Here is a 9893-nt window from a genome sequence, read left to right as displayed (position 1 = left end):
TGAAATTTCTTTGATAATAAGATATTAAAAAATTTTAAATGGTGATTTTTTTAAAAAATTTTAGGTGAAAATATTTTTTTTAAATATTATCAAAGTACTGAAGTATTTAAAAATATTCAATAAAAAAATTTTCATTTATGTATTTTTAATTAAAAAATAATAAAATAAAAGATTTTTTTTAAAAATAATAATGTTACATATAATAATGCATAATATTAATTCAATTAATTAATTAAAAAAAGTCTTTGAAAATAAAATTTTAAAAAAAATTTAAATAGTAATTCTTAAAAAATATTTAAGTGGGAAATTTTTTTCTAATATTACTAATGTATTGAAACATTTTAAGAATTTTTTAATAACAAAACTTCAATTTATTTTTTAGATAAAAATAAAATAATAATTTTTAAATAAAAAATAAAAGAGAATTTTTTGTGAATAAAAATATAAAAAATCAAAATTATGATAAACAAAAGGAGTTAAGAAAATTATTTCTAAATATCAAAATCAAAACATTTTTATCAAGAATAAAAGATAATACATAATTAATTAATACAATTTTCGAACGAACGTTATAAGGATGTTAATATTTTCTCACGCATAACCGTATTTTTGAACTCAATATGTTTTCCTAGATTCAAAAATTATCTTTTAAATAAAATTTTAATTAATTTTAAATTTTTTTTAAAAAATATTTTTTTAAAATGGTCAATCACATCTAATAAAAACTTTTGATAGTAACTTTTTATATTTAATAATTTGTCTAACAATCTCCAAAATCGTTATGAGAGTTACGTTTTTAACTAAAAAACTAGGTTAAAGATAATTATTTATTTTAGTAATATCACATAATTAATTATCTTTAGAAAAAATGGTAAAAAATATAAAAAATATATAGTCAAAAAATTAATGGCATTTTTGTTATTTTTAAAAAATAATTTATTTTTCTTTGTTAATTATTAGTATTATTCTTATTTAGAATTTGAAATAAAGTATTTTTTTAACTTTGTTTATATAATAAAAATAAAAAGATAATTGAAATCCTTAACGGAATATTTTTTAGTTTAGATAAACATGAATAACTAAAATTGCATCAAAAAATATAATAGAGTGGTAAATTTGTATAAAAAATTAGAATGATTGGTAAATTTGTATAAAAAATTAGAATGATAAACACGAAACCCTTAATCTAATAAAGTGATAAATTTGATCCTTATCCCAAAATCATATGACAAAAAAAAAAAACTAAAATTCAAATTTTCCCTTTTATGTTTTTTATCTTCTTCTTTTATCATTATGCTTTCTATTAAATATAATAATGCTACATAATCGTATTTTTGTTTCATTTTTTTCATCATTACATTTTATAAACATATAATATCATATCATACTTTTCAATTAATCTTGGCCTTTTTTTTTTTTTTTCAGTTTTTTAAGAATTTCTATTTTAATTATAAAAAGTTTTCAATAGAATTTTTCACCGAATATTCTTTAATTACTCTAACATTTGAACTATAACGATAAATTTGCCCCAAAATTAAAAATATAATGATAAATTTTCATCAATTGAAAGATTAATTATAAATTCAGACCACTCACGTAAATATAGTGGGAAATTTATACCTTATACACTTTAATTATTACTAACTGCATCCTAAAAAAGTTATTACATATTGACTTTTCGCTGATCAAAGCTTTTCAACTTAATTTAATCTTCTATTATTTTCTATTGTCATTGATAAAATATGATATATATATATATATATATATATACACCTTGGAATTTTGTATAAAAAGTGGTCTGTATCATCCAGAGTGTTGGCATAATAACCTACTAAAATACTGTTTCTTTCCCGTCAAACATGGAGGCACCTCGCATATGTTCAAGATGATACAAGCTCAAATCCTGCTTTTGCAAATTGAAAGAAAAACAAATACAACGACAAAATATGCCAAAAAGTCTAAAGGAGATATTTCATTGTTTAATACCTTGAGTTCATTGAAAAATGATAAACAATTATATTCCAAGTCTCAAACGTATCCATTCAAACACACTTGAGATCAAACCCTAAACAAACCAAATTACATTATACCATTTATAGCAGCGGAGATAATCGACCAAAAATGCCTACACGGCTCATTAGTTACCTTATGAGTAAGAATTGAGAATTCTTTTTTTTTTTTTTCTCTTTTTTGATTTTTCTAAAAAGAGAAATTTAAACTCGTTAAAGAAATTGATATATATATATATATATCTTTTATTGAACTAAATGCTTATGTGCAAGAAGTAAGAATTCTTAATACATTTCTTAAAAATTTTGGAAACTTGTTTTATGTGCTGATTTATGGTCCATAGTCTTGTTTGATATGACCCTAATGGGATATTCATGTATGCAGTACCGACTCAACTACTACTAAATTTAATCAATGATGACAGTGAAAGGAATCTCAATATTTTATTTTAGTGGTAAATGTGCTTAATCATTTTTTAGGTAATCATAAAAGGCACATGTAATGAAGCAAGAAAAAAAGATTAAGGAGAGAACAAGTATGATTTTGATGCGGTCGACATCGGTGAAGGCTGGTTTTCTTTTTGACCAAAGTGAACAGCCATGGTTGAAACGGATATAAAATATATTTCCCTTGTTAAACAGACAAAATTAACCTCAACAAGTTCGGCTGAAATAATAAATTGTGATTGACGACTTCAGTTGGAGAAACAACCAAATTCTTCCGGAGAGAGGGATTTTGGAGCTGAAATGAACAGAAACATATATTCAGTATTAATTCAAAACAGAAGACACACTTAGCTATAGTGTGCTAGAAATTCAATCTATTATCAAACACTATACAAACGCAATCATTTTTACGTAAAAACAAACTTGTACCTGCAGAACACACACTACACGTATCGAACTAAACTAAAACAGACTCAAATATTAATGTACTTGCTAGATTTGCTGGCATTATTTAGCTGTTGTCAACACTAGAAATTTACAACAAAAATTACAGCTTTTAATAAAGCAAATCAAGTGGCAACATACCATAGAGTTGTTAAAAAAAATAATTTCAACAAAAAAAAGCACCATTCATTAAATAAAATTGAAAAAGTACACAGTTTGGCCGAGAGGACAAAAATCACAAATGTCCACCAACAACGGCCAAATCTAACATCTGAAATTTGATGATATATTCTTCAAGATTGGATTCAGTTCCGCTTATCAGTACCGCGGCAGTAATCGCCTTTATTACAGCCCCTATCCTGGTTGTTGACGGGTTCTTTTGGAGGGCAATAAACCCCGCTGCATGTAGGAGCCGGAGGACCTTTCAGTCTGCCATAAGAGAGGTCCCTTGCCTCTAGATGAGTTGCCCATGATCCAAACAACAGGATCAGGACAAATGAAATAACTATAGCCCATTTAACGGATCTCGACATATTCTCCTTCGCCTGGACAACTTCTGATATTATAAATAGGAAAAGTGCCTAACTTATTTATATGGAAAGATCCTGGGTCTGTGATAATCCGACCCCAGATTCTCAGAACTCCTGCTCGGATGACTGATGACTGATGGGAGTTTAGTGGGGAGAGGAGGGAAAAAGAGCACGTTGATTTATAGAGGAAACGTGCGGCGGTGGGGGTAAAATTGCGGATGCTTCCCACGCGACAGATGACATCAGCATTCACAAATCGACAAAACAAAAAGTCGAAGTCGCAATTCTCATTCTAGAAATCTTATTAGGCTTCGAAGGTCTGACGCACCTGCACATGTACACAATAGGTGCGGAAAAAATAAAAGGAAAAATTGATTATTTAATCAATGATAGAAAACTTTTCTTAATTTTAGTTTGTGTTAAAAAATTTAAAACTGTGTTTATTTTCAATTTATGTTAAGAAGTATGTCTATTTAGTTTGTGTTAAAAAATTATTAGGAGTTAACTTCATAAATAAATTATATGATTAAGTTATAATTATTAATTTTATTTCCGTACTAATCATACATGTTTATATATTTTAGTTATATTAAAATACAATATATTGAAAGATGATATTTTATATCGAATTTGATATTTGGGTAATACTTGTAATTTTTGTTAATTTTAACAGATTTCAATGAATTTTTGTGAAATAACATGTTTCAGTTGATATGTAAATGTGAAATATATTTTGTAATTTTTAATTTATTTTTTGTTATTTAATTATTTCTAACCTAATAAAACATTAATTAACAAAATAACTTTTGAAGATTGAGTTTCTTTACTTTTTTATTTTAACTTGTTTTTATACTTTATTTTTTCAAATTAAAGTTTATAATATTATATTTTATTTTTTCAAATCAAAATTTATAAGCATTTTAATTTTTTTCAAGAAATTAATTATGCTCCTTTTATAAAATTTAACAATCATAAAGCCTTGGTTAATTTTTTTAATCTTATTATTTTAATCTTAATATTTACATGAAAAAAATATTTATTTAAATATCATATGATAAGACTAAGTGTTTAAAAATATTATAAAAATTTTATAATATTGTTTCTTATACTTTTAAACTTATTTATTTGATTTTTAAAGATATTGTAAATTTATTTTATGGATTATTAATAGTATTATAATGTACAAGTTCATACATATTTATAAATATATTTATACTAAATCAAAAAATATAAAATAATATATCAAAATAATTGATAACACCAAATTTTATTTGAAACTTTTTAACATAATTCACCCAAACCTGTTTTTAAATTAGGCTGAAACCATTAATTTAAACTCATTAAGTAGATATTTTAGGGGTTCATTCACAACCCAAAAGAAAACCCGATAGGTGACCCACCTTCATGGCCCATTTAAAGCCCAAAGTGTTACACATAATGCATCTCTTTTAGATACCTTTTACGAAATTCAGAAATGGAGCTCAAAACCACCCAAACGAAGCTAAAAATATAGCCCATAATGCAAAATTTTAGGAAATTTAAATAGAGTCCATTTGAAATCCATAAGATGGCTCACTTAAGAGCCCATAAAATGCAACAATATTTTAGCCCGAATTGGTAATCTAACTTGACCCAAGGAACAAAGATGGTAAGAGCCCAATAAAAAAACAAAGAGGTCATTCTGTCATGTGAAAATATTGGCATGAAAAACAAAAGGAGAGAGAAGCCAACAAAGAAACGAAGAGGATCAGCAAGAAGTGGGAGACAGTCCAGCGAAACAAAAGTTGGCGACACTTGCACAAGACCAACCTACAGTAAATAAAAACATGGTTAGTGGTCGGCCAAGGTAGCTGTAGGGAAGTGGGGAGAAGAAGACAAATGACAAGACTCAGTCAGCAAGGCTCCCATTCACCATAAAAGAGAAGGGAAAGTTGCCGAAAAAAAAAAGGGAAAATGAGAGTCTTAAAAAAGAGAAAAGAAGGGGAAAGCTAGAAGGAGAGAAGTGAACTAAAAAAAAAGGGATTCTTTGGGAACACAAAAAAAAAAAATATCTTACTAAGGAAAGAGGAAATCGCACTAACAGAGAGAAGGTCAAAACTGTTGAAAAAAAAAAACTGAGGTAAAGCAAGGCTTCTAAGGAGCTTGTAGCGTAGGCACCCAACCTGAGCAATGGTGTGAAGACCACTATTGTTAACTTTCTCAGCATAGAATTCTACACTGTTCACTGAAAATTTATACCATTTCTGAACAATAGAAGATAAATGGGTTACTTTAAATATGTTCACTCTTCCTGAGTGTTCACTTCAGCGATGCTTGTAATCACAAGCTAGAAGTATGAATGATATAAACAAACTAGACTTGAATGAGTTATGGGAATACGGCACAGTTGGCATTCAGGCTTCTATTTGCACCATTCCATTATGCAGTTCCTGAGAAATATCATGATATATAGGAATTATCGCAGTTTCTACTGGCATAAAATGCACAGAATAGTCTTTGGCTGTAAAACAACTACCAGCAAAAAACATGACCGCATGGCGTAGTTGTTGGGTGTTAGTGATTGCTCAAGCATAAGTTGGCAACATTTCTCTAAAAAGCTCAGAGAAGAAACGATTCCATTCGGCAGAAGCATGTTTTCACGATTATATGTTACTATTTGGCATAAATGCGGGCAACCAGGAATTCAATGGTATTTTAAATTACCTAAAATAATTTCCATCATTAGCATCTAATAATTAATAGGTCTAATTAAATCAATGATAAGATAGTTGTTTAGTTATGAGAGAAGGTTTTCACGCCTATTTCTTCTACTCCATGGTGGCTGTTTGTACGAGATAGAAAGTTGAAGCTCACCTAAGGTGCCACCGTGAATACCCAAGTTTCATGCCTATTTCATGTCTATTTTTTTATTGTAATCTTGTTGCCTTTTTGCTGGACAAAGTTGGGACTTTTCATGCTTATCTCTTCTGTACGGTGGTTATTTATAAAAATATTAAGCTAGGTTATTATTATTGCGAAGCCTCCATCGTGAATCCGTTGAAAATGTTTAAAGCTTTCATATCTTTTTTTTGTCTTACCTCTCATATGTCTATTTCATGCCTACTATTACTACAAGTTCCCAGATGATCATTTATTGGGGGAAAGAAAGCATAAAGACTAAGCCTTTATCCCAAGGCCCATCGTACATTTGTTTTTGGCTTTAAGTTTAATAAAGGTTGTTAATAGGTTATAGGCTCGATATAAGTTATTATACTTTTCTCTTATTATTCCATGTATATATGTTTTACATTATTTAAATTTGATTAAAGTTTTAATTTTATGTATTATAATCTTTTTTTATGTTTAATTTTTATGCTTAGTTTAATTTCATGCAATTTGATATTTCATGTCATAAATTATTATTATTATTATTATTATTATTATTATTGATGTAATTTATTTTATTTGAACTATAGTTTTTATGTTAAAAATAATAATAATAATAATAATATAAATTTTTAAGAATAAAATTTTAAAAAATTTAAAGTAGTGATTCCTTAAAATTTATAAGTGATAATATATTTTAAAAAAATACTACCAAAGTAATAAAGTATTTAAAAAAATATTTAATATAAAAGATTTTTTTATTCATTTAATTTCCTAAAATTATATTTACAATTAAATGATGCCTTAAAAAAATAATAAATAAAATAATGAAAAGGAAAAATTACTCTTCTTAATAATAAAATTAATACAATAATACTTGAATGGTATGACTAACTATTTTTTATTTTCAATAAAAATGATAATAGAAATTAAAAATTAGACTTAGGTTAAAAATTAAATAAGAAAGGAAACAAAGTAAACAAATTTTTTTAGGATGAAATTCTAAGGCAGTCCAAGAAGAGATTCTTAAAAAATTTTTAGGTGAGAAAATTCTTTTAAAAATACTATCAAAGTATCAAGGTATCTAAAAAATTTTTCAATAAAAAGATTTTCTTTACTTTGTTCCTTTCAAAAAAAATTTTATATAATGATGGTCAAATAATTAGGTGGTTAAGAAAAAATTAAAGTGAGTAATAAAAAAATATAATATAAAAAAGGTAAGTAATATGTTTTTTAAAAATATTATAATATGTAATAAAATATAATAAAATAAAATTTTTTAAAAAATAATAAATATTAAATAAAAAAACTTTTGTATATATACTACACTTTATCATTGGCATTACATAATCTTGAAAGTAATGGGAGCTTCTAATGACGGGACTTCGAAAAAATTCGAGTAGTGATTCTGAAAATTTTCCTAGATGAGAGAATTTTTTAAAGAATATTGTCAAAGAATTTGAATATTTAAAATGATTCCCAATACGAAAATTTTTCGCTTACTTTTCATTTTTAAAAACGAACTTTCATACAATAGCATTGCAAATTAATCCATATGCATTATTTTTTATATACTTATTATAAAAGTAAATGAAATCTCTAAATGAAATCTTCAAAGATGAGATTCTAAAGAATTTTGAGTAGTAATTCCTTAGGAATCTCTAGGTAAAAAAATTTATCTAAAAATGCTACTAATATACTAGAGCATTTAGAATAATTTTTTATAAAAATTTCTCATCTATTTTAGTAAATAGAATAAGAAATAAAATTTTAAAATATTTTTCTGATTAAATTATAGTTATTATATTATATGCATTATAAATATTGATATTAAAGATAAATATGAACCGCTAATAATGACATTTTTTAAAATTTCGAGTAGTAATTCTTAAAAAATCTTTAGATAAAAAAGCTCCTTTTAATATTGTCAAAGTATTGAAATATTTAAGAGAGTTTTTCAAAAAATAAGTTTTTTATTTATTTCTTCTAACCAAGATAAAAAAATAAAAATATGTTTTATCTACTGTAGACATCCCATTTTATTTGGGGTTTAAAATTTATTTTTATTTTATTTATAATTTATTTATCTTTTCAGTTTAATAAAAAAATGTTTTATCGTGAGAAAAATGGGTCTTACTAGAATTAGAGTTAGATTCAATTGTAGAGGATAAATTATAATTTCATAATAATACAAAAAATTGATCAAAGATGAAATCACAGTCAATCAAAAACTCCTCAAAGTATTCCTATAAATTAACTAGAATCAAAAGAGGGGGGCACTCCATCACGGTAGCTCAATTACCACATTGCCATCTTTGTCTAAACACCAAATTGAATCCTGCCAGTTATACACAACCTCTTCATATCATCACTTCAACAGCATTCTTGCTGCCACAATCTCCTCCAAGCTGATTTTGCCATTATATTCACCAAGCCAAGTCACAAACACAAGCTCAAAGAAAATCCAAAGCCACAATTTTCCAAATTCAATTCTAATCGAGAAATCCAAAGTTAAGCCATATAAACCATATCCAGCAATAAGTCAGCAAACTTGGACCCTACACAGCCACTAAAATAATAACATTCCAACAGATCATCATCACCTACAAACCTAACCTTTCATCACTAAACCTACACACAACATTGCCATCATCAAAAACACAAATTGATAGAATCAATTTGGCAATCAAAAGGGGCAACACAATCAAAAGTTCAAAACCCAAGTCAGGAAAAAACAATCGTAGGGACGAGTTAGATACCAAAAACAATATTAGAAAACACAGAAAATATAAGGTTTACAAAAAAGTTTTGTCTCAGTAACGGCAGCGGCAGTGATGGTCCATGGTGGAGATGCTGCCTAGAAATCGAAACGGTAAAAAGGGAGAATGAAGGACGGTGAGCAACATATCCAAAAATCAGCCTGATCGAATAATGGAAAGAGGCTGAGACAGTAAAAAAAGCCATAGCTTGTAGCTCCAGATCTAGGGTTTTTGACAAGGATTCGTGAAAACCCGAGCTTGTATCCTAGATGAGAAAGCAAAAAGGAAACGATGGTGAAATTTTAGGCTGCATTGGTGACCACACGGTAGCGGTGTGTGGCCGGGGACTGTGGCACTACTGATCAGAATATGGAAAATAGAATTGTTGTTCAACTATTTCCTATAGATAGAAGGAAAAGGATAAAGTTATAGAGAGAAGCTGTGTAAAAGAAATGAAAGAAGAAGCAAATTGTTAAGTTTTATAGTAGTGTGAAACGCTGCGTTTTAACTAAGTGAAGAGGACCCACACCTTAACGCGCATTTGGATCCGAAACCCACGCCTGAAACCTAACCAGCTTCCAGGTTCATTGGCTCCAGCTAAGCCGAATTGCCAAGCAGCTGAGTCACGCTCCTAGGAGCCTTCTTTTGTGTTTGCAACGGAGCCAGCGCCTTAGCTCCAACTAAGCTGGTCTTTTTATTTTGGGTATTTGTTTTATTTGTTTTATGTTTTATTTTATTTTATTTTTATTTATATATGTTATTATTTTCTCTATTTTTTTTCGTATTTTGCATGATTAAATTTTAGGAGAATTTGAGAAAAAATTAGATCATAATTATTA

The sequence above is a fragment of the Durio zibethinus genome, chromosome 6, assembly GCF_047325235.1.
Source record: "Durio zibethinus cultivar Kanyao isolate XHJ-2024 chromosome 6, ASM4732523v1, whole genome shotgun sequence".
Lineage (NCBI taxonomy): Eukaryota > Viridiplantae > Streptophyta > Magnoliopsida > Malvales > Malvaceae > Durio > Durio zibethinus.
Note: the sequence above shows the minus strand (reverse complement) of the source record.